Raw genomic sequence first — 15,316 nt, 5'->3', positions numbered from 1 at the left:
GCTTTCCCCCCAATAAAATCCTTTCTGCATGAACCATATGGTGGATTTCTTTTCCTGTAAGCCTTACACCTGGTGCTGTGACTAGGGAGGGGACAGAGTCAGGAGTTGCTGGAGCCCTTCCTTCCTCTTCTCTTTTGAGGGTTAATCCACCTCCTTGACAGGCCCTCATCTGACCAAACTGCTAAAAGCTGGAGGAAACTCACTTCGGAATTCTCGCCTTTACCATTGCTAGCTATGCATCTACCACACCATCTCTTCTCTACATTTGGAGACTCAAATAAAAATGGAAGAAGAGCAAATTCAACCCTAGATTGTGAGGGGACTTTTAATTCATATAGGAAGGAATGGGAAGAACTATTTGTAAACAACAATTATTTGGCAACTATAAGGAAGAGGGGGATTAATGGGCAGCTGAGAAGCAGCAGGTTCCATAGCATTTCCTGAAAGCTATATTTTTGTGTTCTTCCTCAAGATAAAAGTCAATGGATAAGTAGAATTAAAGAATTGAGAGCCTGGTATAGCAGTATTAAGGAAATACATATCACACACCCAAGGAAGGTTGTTGGCCAACAAGATTTGATGATCAACAATCCCCTTTCACAGGATGAAGGAAGTCTTTGGAACAAATTCTTCCAAGATAAAGAGCTTCAATCAATGATTGAACAAGTTGTCAAAAGAACGTTTCCCAAAATGCAGTTTTTTCAACAAGAAAATGTGAGGCAATTCTTACAGATGTTCTTTTCTGTTATGCTAGAGAAAACGAGCAGTTACTTTATAAACAGGGTAGGCATGAGCTGTTAGCACCTATAGTCTTTACCCTTCATTGTGACCACCAGGCTTTTCTACATGCCATTGAGTCTGCACAGCCCAGTGAGGAAATGAAAACTCTCTTGAACCCGGAGTATCTGGAACATGATGCCTATGCAAGGTTCTCACAACTTATGGAAACTGCTGAGCCTTGGTTTTCTACTTTTGAGCATGATGGTCAAAAGGGGAAAGAAACTCTGATGACCCCAATTCCCTTTGCGAGACCACAGGATTTAGGACCAACAATTGCTGTGGTTACTAAAGTCATCCAGATACAGGATCAGCTACTGAAGAAGCATGATATTGCGCTCTATCTGCATTTGAACAGACTAGAAATTGCACCACAGATATATGGGTTGTAAGTATAAAAGTTTCTGTTTTATTTACACCTAATGATGGTGTTTGGTAGTTTCTATGTGTCCAGATCCCTAGAACTAAGAGTTAAGAACTCTTCCAACACCATTCCATTTCATATTTTTTGTATCCTTATGTGCCCAGTTCTGCGATTCTACTTCTTTCATATATGTCATCTCATTTAATGTTTACATCAGCCTTGTAAATCAGGTACAATTCTTTGTTAAAGGTGAAAAGAAAAAACTAAGGCTTAGATTCAACTTTATGCATATTAAACAGAGAAGCTATAATTAAAATTCGGGCAGAATTGACTAAATAATTTACTGCAGAACCCAATGCAAAAGAAAGATTAGGGCCTCATTTGAAGAAACTCAATGAGAATTTCAAGATGGCAAGAGCTGTCTTGAAAGATCTTTATTCTAAGGAAGGAAGTGTAGAGTTATACATCTTATATATAGATAAAGCCAGCCCCCAACTCAAGCAATCATAAAAGATGGATGTGTGCTTTCCATTTTTTCATGTCACTTTTAGTGAACATAGTGTATTCAGTTTCTTCAGCCACAGATTCCCCCTCCCACCCCCCCACCCCCCCCCCGGGGCCTTAAACTCAGGGCCTGAGCACTATCCCTGGCTTCTTTTTGATCAAGGCTAGCACTCTGTCACTTGAGCCACAGCACCACTTCTGGCCATTTTCTATATATGTGGTGCTGGGCAATCGGATCCAGGGCTTCATGTATATGAGGAGAGCACTCTTGCCACTAGGCCATATTCCCAGCCCCCAGCCACAGAATTTTTGTAACTAGTGGAAGAGTAGGGTGCTAGTCACTCATTAAATATGTGTATATACCACATGCCTGTCTGTGTATGCCTGTTCATATTTTTCACTGGCTTGAAAGATGAATATGAAAACTAGAAAATTCAGTGATTTTAATTAGAATAAACTCGCTATGTAATATTATAGATAATAAAAGGTTTATTAATAAAAAAAGAAATCCACCCCTTAAACCACATCCCCAATGCAAATCACTCAAACATGTCTTTAATATTTGGTATTCTTTCTTCTGTTTGGTTTCATTTGTTGGTAATATTTTTCTACTGAATTTTAATCTGAACCATATGAAAAATATTTCTACACCTAAAGATACATTATCTTGTTCAGTTTGTTCTAGTTTTTCTCAGGACTATTGTCCCTGTTTCTTTTGTTGCTTTCCCTTTCCCCCTCTCTCTATCATGTGTTCTTTAATAATAGAGTAATTGTGTTGAGTTTAATAATTTCTATTTTAACATGGAATTATTCTAGTTCATTTGTTTTATAAAGTTTGGTGGGTTTATGTGTGAATGTTCCAATATTTCTGCATATGAAAATAACTTGCCAATTTTTGAAAGATAATTTTTACTTCTGTCTCTTTTTAATGAACACTAGGGGATACTGTGAATCCAAAGAGCTGTTTTCCCAATAAAATCCCCATGTAAAACTTAAAGAGGTATTCACCTGAAAAATGTACAGACTGCTTGTCAGGCACTGGTGGCTCATGCCAACCGACTTAAGAGGTTGATATGTGAGGACCATGGTTTGAAGCCAGCTTGTGCAGGAAAGACCCCAAAACTTATCTCTAATTAATCACCAGAAAAAATTGGAAGTGGAGCTGTGGCTCAAAGTGGTAGAGCAGTAGACTTGAGCAGAGAACCTCAGAGACAGTGCCCAGGCCCTGAGGTCAAGCCATACATACAGCTGACAAAAAAAATGTGCAAATTATAACACAAAAAAATGTGAAAAAGAAAGGAAATATCAGTAATCCAAGTATCATAACACCTCATAAAAGTGAATAGAACACTATTGGCATGGTGAAGTGAGTGGAGAAAAGATTTGTAATTATAGTTAAAATTAATTTTTATATGAAATAAGGGCTCAGCAGCTTAACAACAAAGAAAGACATGTATGAGACTCTTAGCAAGAAAATTGAGATTTGAACACAAATCTAAATTTTAGAAGTAAGTAGTGAGGGACTGGGAATATGGCCCAGCAATAGAGTGCTTGCCTCAAATACATGAAGCCCTGGGTTTGATTCCTCATTACCATATGTGTAGAAAAGGCCAGAAGTTGCACTGTGCCTCAAGTGGTAGGGTGCTCACCTTAAACAAAAAGAAACCAAGGAGAGTGCTCAGGCCCTGAACTGAAGGCCCAGAACTGGCGAAATAAACAAAACAAAAAAAACAAAAAAAAAACAAGCAAACAAAAAAAGAGAAGTAAATAGTGAAACACACTGAAGGAAAATTCAGATGAAAATTCAGGAGAAAACATCACCAATAGATTAAATCCAATAGAAGAAAGAGTATCAAGAGTTAAAGACATTTAATAATTAGTGACAGTAGCCAAAAATTTCAAATTTTGAAAATTCTGAGACATTTATATCATACAAAAATCAAAATATCCTAGGTTAAAAACAGAGAACCTTCTCCCCAAAAATACATCTTAGGAAAACTATAGAAATATAAATAGTTTATGCATTTTGAACTTTAAATGATTGTGAAGAGAAAAAAAAGCTCCTTGGATCACATTACCGTTAAAATGTGTAGACTGCAGATCAAAGAATAAATGTGAACTTCAAGAAAAACAAGACCAAATTACTTAGACAAACACATCAATCCTCTGAGCAGAAACCAATGCCCAGAAAACATAGAATTATATATTGCCCATAGACTAACTACCTCTAAGACAAGATTATGTGTTAAGCCAAGTTACCCCTTAAAATGAATAGACAATGAAATTAGAGATAAACACAACTTATAACCATAAAGAAGCATTAAAGAGGGCAATTAAAACAGCCTACACACAGCTGAAGCCTAAAGACAGTCACAATCACTGGGTGCAGAAAATAAATTTCATAACAAAAGTATATTTGAAAATATCCAAATGTATTTAATTCAGGAAAGCAACAAAGTTCTCAGTTAAATAATGTCAAAATAAATAAGAAACAGTGGATCTAAAAGAAAAATTCCAGATATAAGCTTAGGCAAAGACTTTCTAATTGCTAAGGAAATAAAAGCAACCACTTCCAAATATTTCCCACACTTCAAATTTTTCTTCCTTTCAAAGAAAACACATACTTCAGTGAACAGACTGCTTAGAGGATGAGAAAAAGTCATCAATCACTAGTTATCTGACAAAAGATTAACACAAGGAATATATAAAACTCTCAAAAATTTAAACACCATACAATCTAATCACTAAATGCTGAATGAGGGAATGAGCAAGATGTACCAAATTGTCAATAAAAATATTGATTATCTTTTTCAAAAAGATGCATGTAAAATCTGGGCATATATATGGGATAGAGGAGGAAGAAATAGATTATAAACTAAATAAAGGAAAGTGTAATAGAACTAAATTTTATAAAAGTATATGTATATGTACATATGTGTATATGTATACATATACATATATATACATGCACACACATGAATGTAGGATAAACTCACTAAACTCAGAAAAAAAGAACTGGAAGGGTTTAAGAAGAATACCTTGAATAGTATGAAAGTGTATACAGATGTATTACCTGAAATATGGTAGGTTCAAGGGAGATCTCAAACAGTGTAAATCCTTAAAAAATCCAAATCAAATTTGACCAATTAAAATACCTGGAAGCAGGTACTTGAAAGAGGTGTCAAGGGAAAAGGGGTAGATAAATTAAGAGGAAACAAGGGGGTGAAAGTAGTTAAGAATCAAATCTATAGGGCTAGGAATGTGATTTCATGGTAGAGTGCTTGCCTACCATGCATGAAGCTCTAGGTGCAATTCCTCAACACCACATAATCAGTGGTAGCGTGCTAGCTTTCAGCACAGAGAGACTCAGGGAGAGAGCCCAGACCTTGAGTTCAAGCCCCAAGCCTGAGGGTGGGGGGAACCCAATGTATATCCTAAAAATATAAAAAGAGTGATGCTAGAGGTGGGTAGCAGAGGAATTGGTGAGAAAGTTGAGTGGGGCAACATTGATTGAGATATATTGTATTTATAAATTGCTTTGTTACATGGCAACTCCATTCTACAACTTCATAAAGGTAGTAATAAAAAATTTTAAAGCAATCCAACTTTTTTTTTTTAAAAAAAGAGTAATCTGGCGCTGGGAATATAACCTAGTGGCAAGAATGCTTGCCTCATATACAGGAAGCCCTGGGTTCGATTCCTCAGCACCATATATATAGAAAATGGCCAGAAGTGGCGCTGTGACTCAAGTGGCAGAGTGCTAGCCTTGAGCAAAAAGAAGCCAGGGACAGTGCTCAGGCCCTGAGTTCAAGCCCCAGGACTGGCCAAAGGAAAAAAAAAAAGAGTAATCTGGAGGGGGTAGAATGAACAAAGTATATTATATGCATGTTTCTAACTATCACAATAAATTTCATTTCCATGATTATTTGTGCTAATAAAATGAGAATTAAAAACTGAAATACAGACACCCAGTCAAAATAGCTCTATCACCAGGAAAGAACATGCTGATTTACATTGCTTAGACTTTAGGACAACAGTAGCTTAGCAGGTTTAAGGCTGTTCTATTTCCAGAATCTTATTTTTATTTATTTTATTGTGGATTTATTATTATTGCTGTTGTTATTTATTATTATTATTATTGTTGTTGTTGTTGTTCCTCAGTTGTATGGCTTGAACTCTGGGCCTAGGTGCTCTCCCTGAGCTCTTTAGCTCAAGGCTAGCACTCTACCACTTGAGTCCCTTCCAGTTTTCTGGTGGTTAACTGGAGATAAGAGTCTCATAGACCTTCCTGCCCAGTCTGGCTTTGTACCACAATCCTCAGATCTCAGCCTCCTGAGTAGCTAGGATTACAGAAATGAGTCACCAGTGCTGGCTAATTTGTTTTATTATTTATTCTTAATATCTTATTTAATCTTCTGGATCAAGGTCTTACACTCATGCATTCTTTACCTTGACTTTTTTGTTCAGAGATAGAGCTGTATCACTTGAGTTATGTTTCCTACTCCAGCTTTTTTTATGAGTTAATTGGAGATAAGAGTCACTCATATTTATTTGCCTCAGTAGATTCCAATGTGGGATCCTCCCATCTCAGCTTCCTTATTAGCTAGAATTACAGGCATGACCCACCAGCACTTGGCTACTGCTAATTCCTTCAGAAGCCTTCTTACTGACTTCTGTAATGGCTCATTCACATTTTAGTATCTACTATACAAAGTCTCACTTTTCCCTGTATCCTAATGACAAATTGTTGTTGATTGTTTTCTTGATTATAGTTATTATGATTGAGGTGAGTTTTTATTTCAGTTTTCTTACTATGTATTTCCATTATGACTTAGGATGTTGAACACTCCCTCATGAATTAATTATTCATTTATAATTATTTGGAGAAATGCCTGGTTAGTGCAGAGGTAATCAAATTATTTTTTTATGTTTAAGAACTTTACTATTTTCTGAATATTCTTTCAATTACTAGGTAGAAAATATTTCTCTTCTATTATATGGATTCTTTGTTTATTCTGGTAATTAATTTACGAGTTGCAGAAATTTTTATTTGATCTAATCACATTTATCAATTATTACATTTATTTTCTAGAAAGTCTAAGCACGTATCTTTAAGTTTACATCTATGTCTGTATCTTCAAGCACACATTTTCTGTTTTCTACAGTACATTCAATATTTCAGGTCATATCCATAAATTAAAACAATTTGAATGGATTTGGGATTAAGATTTAGAGATCTAGGTTCAGTTTTCTATTCATGGCTATAAGATTCCCACAGCACCATTCAGTTTAAAGGTTGGATACATAAGGCAGTAAGGTTCTTTTTGATAAATTTCTCATCCTTGAATGAAATAGTATTCTCTTATTTCTGGCTTTCCTTTTTTAGTTTTTGAATGTTTTTGCAACCGAACCATGCAAAGTTTTAAAAATTTATTTTTTATTATCTTTAAGTAGTTCTACGAAGAGGTTACAATTCAAATGATCAGTTTATGAGTATAATCTATCTTATTGTCATCCATTGCATAGTTCTCCCCCATACAAGTTTTGTTGCTATGTATGACTCATTAGTGTCATTTAAAGTCATTAGTAACCTCTGGGTTATTTTTTCTGCCGCTGATTTTTTTGCTCCCATTTGCATTTAAATAATGATTTTACATTTACCTGAACAACCATTTGAGATTTATTCCTCAGCACACTGGTTTTTCTTATGGTAGTCCTAAAATTTTATTTATAAAGGGATATTTTGGTGTCTCCTTTCACTTCCAAAGGGTAGTTTTGTTGGACACAGTAATCTAAATTGGTAGTTATTTTGCTTCAGAAACCTATCCAAATGAAAGAATATTTCTCAACACAAATATCATAAACAAAGAGGCCATGGAATAATGTATTTCAAATATTGAAAGAAACTAACTGCCAACTCAGACAACTGTGTCCAATGAAGATAATCTTTCTGATTTACTAAGAACTAAAAGTCTTCAATGATAATGAAAACATAACCAATCCTTAACTACTAGTCCAGAGAAGCACAAGCTACTTGGAGCAATCCTACAAACAGAAGAATATAAACACATCTAAGAATGAGAATCTCTAGATGACTGAACAAGCACATGAGAAGTAAAAAATTAGACACAAAACCAATAAGAGACATAAATTGCTACATGCTTGTAATAATTTATAAACATTAATGGCCTTAATTCTACAATCAAACAGAAAGATGAGTGGATTAGATTGAAAACCAGATATGACAATTTGTTGCCTATAATAATGTAGCTGAGGGAAAAAGAAAACATAAGCTTACAGTGTCATAAAACAATTCACAGTTTAGCAAGGCAAATACAGGAAGCTGAAACACATTTTCAATGGAAAGGGCTAGTGGGAAGGGGGGAGATAAATGGGAAAAGTAATGGGGAATAGACAATTCTAATACTCAGTGTACGTTCATGAAAAATAAAGTCAGAAACTTGATGTGACTGGTGGGCTAAGGGGTGAGTGGGAAGGGTGATGTACTATATTCATAAACGGACTTATTAAATTATAAATTCTTGTAAAAACAATTTGAAAATAAAAAATAAATACTTTAAAAGTTTAAACTGATTACTCACACATACATATAAACATACATATATGCACATATACATATGTATATACATGTACATGCACATATACATGTGTATATACATAAACATATATTCATTTACACATGTGCATACATATACATATATTTGTATGGGTATACACACGTGCACACATACACATACTCAAGACATAGGCTCTCTCCTTAACATCTAAGATCTATATTATGTCATACCACATAGCTTGTTTTATGTCTACATAAACCTTTCCATGGGCTGGGGATATGGCCTAGTGGCAAGAGTGCTTGCCTCATATACATGAAGTCCCGGGTTCAATTCCCCAGCACCACATATACAGAAAAACGGCCAGAAGTGTCACTGTGGCTCAAGTGGCAGAGTGCTAGCATTGAGTGGGAAGAAGCCAGGGACAGTGCTCAGGCCCTGAGTCCAAGGCACAGGACTGGCCAAAAAAAAAAACAAAACAAAAAAAAACCTTTTCATGTTCCACTACATATATAAAGATTCTTTAAAAAGATTTCTTGTAAAGTTGATGCACAGGGGTTGCAGTTACATGATTCAGGTAAACAGTACATTTCTTTTTAAACAGTGTCACTCTCTTCTTCATTCTCTCCTAGTTTTGTCCTCGGGACTTTCTTCCCCACAAACTTGTATAGTTCATTTCCAACATAGTGTCTTGTGGGTTATATAAAGACGCTTAACAAACTTCACAGTCATCTATGTGTTCACAATCATCTAGGGCTATCATTTTATCATAAACATAGAATATGGAAAGAAGAACAAATTTGTTTGGTAAATAAAAATAAACACCATTTCTGTTAATACACTAGGACTTAATAGAGACAGACCAATTCAATGGATGGATAAAACAATCATTTTGATCACTGGGAATTGCACTAGGGTGCATTCCTAGCAACCCATGCACTGTACTTTCATCACTCAACCTCCTAGCTCTGCCCTCCCTTATTACTGGTGTCCAGCCATGTTGACATAGTGTCCATGCTAGTGACTTAATTCTAACTTAATAATCGATTTCAATGACCTTTTCCCAAAACTGAGCACATTCCCCTAAACTAAGGACTAGCACACTAATCATTTGTGTCATAATTCAAATTATAATATACTCTGTACACATTAAAGTAGAATAATTACTTGTAGCAACCAAGTAAATTTACATACTTGTTAAAGTAATATCCTAACCAACCCTAAAAGCCTATGTATTTGTTACAACTTGCAATGTCTGACTTGTGATCTATATGACACCATTTTTATATAGATTATTATAATTAATACACAAAACGTTTAGCGTAGTAACATGGAACCAATAGAGTAACCAGTATCAAACTGAAATATTTTCTGTTGATAAAAATGTTTGAAACTCACTGTTTACCTCACAGCATTTCTCTCTTTGGCTACATTTCAAATGCTCAATAATGATATATGAACAGATTTCCTGAGTAGAATCAGTGTTGTTTTCTTAAAACATTATCTAATAAAATCATGATCTAATAAAGTTTGAATTTCCACTGGGATTCACATTCTGCATTACAAGGTTATCGATAAATATGTAACAGTCTGTGCCAGATATGTTGTGCAAAATCTCTTCACTGTCCTGAATTATTTCTGTGCTCCAGGACCGTAGGGATCATCTCATATATTGTGTGTCTACAATATTTTGAGTGACAGAAAATATACTCCTGTCTTTCAGGGGAAAGGGAAAAGAATTCACACATAGCCTCATCTTCCTATACCAGAATTGGCCTGGAAACCTTGCACCACACCATAGCTGTTTCATGGCTTCCTTTGAATACAGACACATGTATGTGGCCCTCTTATCTTTTTATTTTGAGTCTTTCTTTTCTCTCTTTTTTTTTTTTTTTTTGGTTTCTCGGTGATTTTAACATTTTAGTTTTAGATTAAATAGAGTATGTTTACTTAGAGGAAAGTTAGGAATGAGAGTGAACTTAAGACAGTGAGAATAATTTTGTGCATGGGGTTGAGGTCCTTCTTCCAACACAGAGCTGACCATAGCCCTTCTTTGCATTCCCAAGGCATTCAGTGGGCTTTCTTATGTAGACTTAAGCCTTTTTGCCCAGTCCAGTTCCAGAGAGAGCTTAAGTAATGAGATAGTGCTAAGACTCCAAGGTGATGATTTCATCCACAAGCAACAAAGAAACAGAACAATCAATTCATGCTGTAATGGGAAGGAGTTTGTGTTTCTCCTGCCTATACTCATTTGCCATTGACTGGCATGGGTAAGAGGATGGCAGATCTTCATTGTAATCCACACTTCCTGCCTCAATCCAGATTGCTCTTGGCCCCTGCTGGAGGTATATTTATTGTGTCAGCAAGAATTCAGTAGGCTGGAAGTGTGACCTGCCTCCTGGGTAAGTGTAGTTTTGCCTTCCTTGAGTCTTTATTTTCATTGTCACTTTCTGGCCATTTTTCCTTGTACCTTATTTGGCATCCTCTGATGTAGTCCTTTTGTCTGGTAGGTACTACAAAGGACCCATGAAGGAATCCTACACACAGAAAAGGAAGATTAATATCATGAAAATAAGGGAGAAAACCAAGTAAATGTGCAAATGAGGAATAAGAAAGACTCTAACATTCAAAATAAAACAATTAGGATCTATTCTTTGAGTTACATTTCTATTTTTGGACTGCTGCTAGCTGGCTGGAGATAAGTCTCTTCGTATTATTCTGCCCAGACTGGCTTCCAATCTAGCTCAGTCTGAGTAATTGGAATTAGAAGAGGGAGCCACGAGCACCTGCCTATTCCTAGAATGTGTTGAAACTCATTATTTTTTAAAATAAAATCTCAATACTTTTTTGGGTCATTGTCAGGCTTGAAACTCAGGGCCTGGGCTCTGTCCCTTACCCTCTTTGTGTTCAAGGCTAGCACTCTACCACTGTGGCCTTGGAGCTTCTTCAGGCTTTTGAGTAGTTAATTGGAGATATGAGTCTTACGAGAACTTTTTTGCCCAGGCTAGCTTTGAACTTTGATCCTCAGATCTCAGCCCTGAGTAGCTAGGATTATAGGTGTGAGCCTTTTTTTTTTTTTTTTTACATATCTTTTATACTCCTCTTCACCCTCTCTTATAATTGTATTTATACTAGTCTAATTTGAAATACTTGCTAGTGATATAAGAATAGGAATTATCTAAGCAACAAATAAACTCAAATTTAAGAGCCATATTAGATTTACTGAAAATTCACTAGAAACTGTTGAAAGAAATTATACTCACAAATCTTCCATCTTGCATTGGTGTGGTACACTGTACATTATATGCCATTATTAAGTCAATTTTAGGATGAATTTATATTTTCTGTTACATATGTGATGGTTATTGGTAAGTATATACTAGCACAGCACAATAGCATTATGCAGAATAATTTCGCTGCTCTGAAATAGCTATATGCTTCATAGCCGCTAAGGGCTTATCATATATTCTATATCAAACATAATTTGATTAGGGGGATATACAATTGCTGTATGCTATTTCTTATAGTTTTTGAGAAAGGGCAAGGATTTCCTACATAGCATCACATTCTCAGAAAAATCATACATATTAAAGATCTGCAGTGGTACATTGCTATGGATATAGCAATCTGTCATAGCATTATACTGTTAAATATAATAATTTTCTCTAGGATTTTCAAATAGAGATAATATTCAAAGTTCAGACTGTAAACTGGCTGCTTGATATTTGCATTGACTAAGAATCAGTTATTGATGTGTACTTTCTGAATTTGGCATAATTATTTGTTTCCCCAGAGAAAGGAAAGTATATGTAATTGTGAGGAGTGCTGCACATGAAATTGTTACAGAAAGTTGCATGAGTTATACCATCAATGTTTTGTGGTTATTGTGGCCCTTGAGTATGTGAAGCATTTCCTCCCCATCTTCAGCTTTGGGGACTGTGATGCTCCAGTGACTTTGATAACTACTGCCTTGGGTCCTTTCTGACCATTTGACGTTAAAACTGACAAAACTTTCTCTGATGATATTCATTTACTTCATCCCAATAGCCTTCATGCAAAATGTTTCTTGTTAGAAGCCTCAGACTAAATCAACAAAAGTAATTCCTCTCTTGGGATTTACTACCTTTAAATTAAATCATTGCACCTGAGGGTGGATACATGCTTTCTTAAGCATGTTTTTGACCTTATGTGTTTCTAATGAGGAGAAAGACCTCAGATATATAGCCCAAGGCCAAGCGTGTTCAACATTCCTCCCAGGACTGGAAAAGTCTGGGCTGGAAGAAGCTGGAAAGTTTCAGTGGACAGTCTAGTCAGCATAATGATAGTACAGACTATTTTAACTGAACTGAAAAATACACAGACTTCTTTAGATCACATTTAATGTTTACCAAAACAAGACAAAGTTACTGTTCAGAGCTAAAATGCACAAAATTTTAGGAGAGATGGTGCATCAGCATGAACCCTTCATGCAAAAATCAGAGGCAGCATGTTCATAACTTCCATTCTAGCCTAGAATATCTCCATCTGGACCCTGTCTCAAGCAACCCCGAAAACACTCCTTAGAAAATATAAAGGAATAGAAATCATGTAAACAAGGCATGCTTTCAGACCATATTGGAATGATATTGGAAATCAATAACAGAAACATAATGGGAAAATATTTGAAAAGATATATTAAACATTAACTTTTCAGCCGAGTGCTATTGGATTATTCTTATAATCTTAGATACTCAGGAACTTGAGAATGGAAGATCATAGATCAAAGCCAACCTTGGTTTTTAAAGTCCACATGACTCCATTTCCAATTAACTAACAAAAAGTCAGGCTGGAGATGTGTGATAGAGAACCATCAGTGAGCAAGGAAGCTCAGTGAGAGCCAAGGCCCAAGTTCAATCCTGGTACTGGAAAGAAAAAGCATTCTTTCAAAAGTCATAAGTAATCCTTAAAAGATATTTAAGTATTTCATAGTACTTGAAAAATAGATGCACCTATTTTTAAATTTATTGTCACAGTGATGTTCAAGGGATTACAGTTTTATTTGTAAGGCAGTGAGTACATTTCTTATCAAACTGGTTACCACATCCCTCATTTTTCTCCCACTTTTCCCCCTCCAAAATTCCCTCCCCCCAGAGTTGTACAGTTGGTTTATAGCATATTGTCTTCTAAGTATTGTTGTTGCATTGGTTCACCTTTTACTCTTTGTCTCTCCATTTTGATGTTCCCTTTCCCTTCCCTAGTTCAGGTAAATGTATATACAATGCCCAGAGTACAAAAGTCATTTACAGTGACATCAGGAGTAAAACTATGGGGAAGAAAGAAAAAAAGCAGAATTTCACATGGCATGTTGAAAATAACAACAACAATGATATACCAATTATTTCTATAACTTGGAGTTCATTTTGCTTAGCATCATCTTGTGTGTTCATATGTAGCTATTGAGCTATTGTGATCTTTTGCTAGGACTATCCTAGACATTTTCTTGTCTAGCTCACTTCACTTAGTATAATATTTTTGCGAGTCTTTCTATTTCCTTAAGAATGGGCCAATGTCATTCTTTCTGATAGAAGCACAGAATTCCTTATGTACCACATTTTCTTGATTCACTCATTTACTGAGGGACATCTGGGTTGGTTCCATATTTTGACAATGACAAATTGTGCTGCAATGAACATAGTTGTGCTGGTGGCTTTAGTGTGGTCTTGTTTGTAATCTTTTGGGTAGATGCCCAAAACTGGGGTTGCTGGGTCATAGGGGAGCTTTATGGTTAACTTTCTGAGGAACCTCCATACTGCTTTCCAGAGTGGTTAAACAAGTTTATACTCCCACCAACAGTGTAGTAGGGTTCCTCCAACATTTGTTATTATTAGTTTTCCTTATAATGGACATTCTTACTGGGGTGATGTCAAATCTCAGAGTTATTTTGATTTGCATTTCTTTTATAGCCAGTGATGTTGAGCACTTTTTCGTGTGTTTCTTGGCCCTTCTCATTTCCAATTCAGAGAAGTCTCTGTTTAGGTCTGTAGCTCATTTGTTGAGGGGGCAGTTGATTCTCTGAGGATTTGTTTTGGAGGAATTTAATTTTTTGAGTTCTACATATATTTTAGATATGAGGCCTTTGCCTTTTGTCTGGACAGTGAAGATCTTCTCCCAGTCTGTGAGCTTTCTATTTATTTTGCAAGCTATGTCCTTTCCCATGAAGAAGCTCTGTAGTTTGAAGCAATCCCATTTTTCCAACCTTTCTTTGATTTGTTGTGTTTATGGGCCTTTATTGAGAAAGTTTTATGGTGTGCCAAGGAGCCCAAATGTTTCTCCTATTCTTTCTTGTAATGTTTTCAGGGTATCTGATTTTATCTCAAGATCTTTGATCCATTTGGAATGGATTTTGGTGCAGAGTGATATACAAGGATCTACTTTTCCTTTGTTATAGGTGTTGAGCCAGTTTTGCCAGCACCATTTGTGGAAGAGGCTGCCTTTCTTCCATCCTATTTTTTTAGCTCTTTTATCAAAGATTAAATAGCCACATGTCTCAGGGTTCATTTCTGTTCTTCAGTTCTATTCCATTGGTCCTTAGGACTGTTCTTGTGCCAATACCAAGCTGTTTTTTATTACTAAAGCTTTGTAATACAGGTTGAAGTTTGGTATTGAAATTCCTCCAGCACTGTTGTTTCTGCTTATGGTTGTTTTTTGCTATTTGGGGTCTTTTATTGTTCCATATGAATTTCTGGATTGCTTCCTCTATTTCATTAAAGAATTGTGTTGGGATATTGATGAGTATTGTATTGAATTTGTACATAGCCTTTGGCAATATTGTCATTCTCACAAAGTTAATCTTCCCAATCCAGGAGCATGGGAGGTTTTTCTATTTTCTTAGTTTTGTCTTAATTTCCTTTTCCAGGTTTTTAAAGCTCTCATTATAAAGATCTTTCACTTCTTTGGTTAAGGTTATTCCTAAGCATTTTATGTCTTGTGAGGGTATTGCAAAAGGAGTTACTTTCCTGATTTCAGCCTAGCTCTTCACATTATTGACATATAGAAAAGCCATTATTTTTTGAGAATTTATTTTATATCCTGCTAATTTGCCAAAGTTTTGGATCAG

The 15,316-nt window shown here is 35.7% G+C and overlaps 1 pseudogene; it reads left to right on the top strand.

Moving 5' to 3' along the window:
- The first annotated feature begins 223 nt into the window (after positions 1 to 223).
- On the top strand, positions 224 to 1,391 carry LOC125355510 (annotated as a pseudogene).
- Positions 1,392 to 15,316: the final 13,925 nt, after the last annotated feature.

The sequence above is a fragment of the Perognathus longimembris genome, chromosome 1 (genome assembly GCF_023159225.1).
Source record: "Perognathus longimembris pacificus isolate PPM17 chromosome 1, ASM2315922v1, whole genome shotgun sequence".
Taxonomy (NCBI): Eukaryota; Metazoa; Chordata; class Mammalia; order Rodentia; family Heteromyidae; genus Perognathus; species Perognathus longimembris.
Note: the sequence above shows the minus strand (reverse complement) of the source record. Positions and strands in the feature narration are given on the sequence as shown.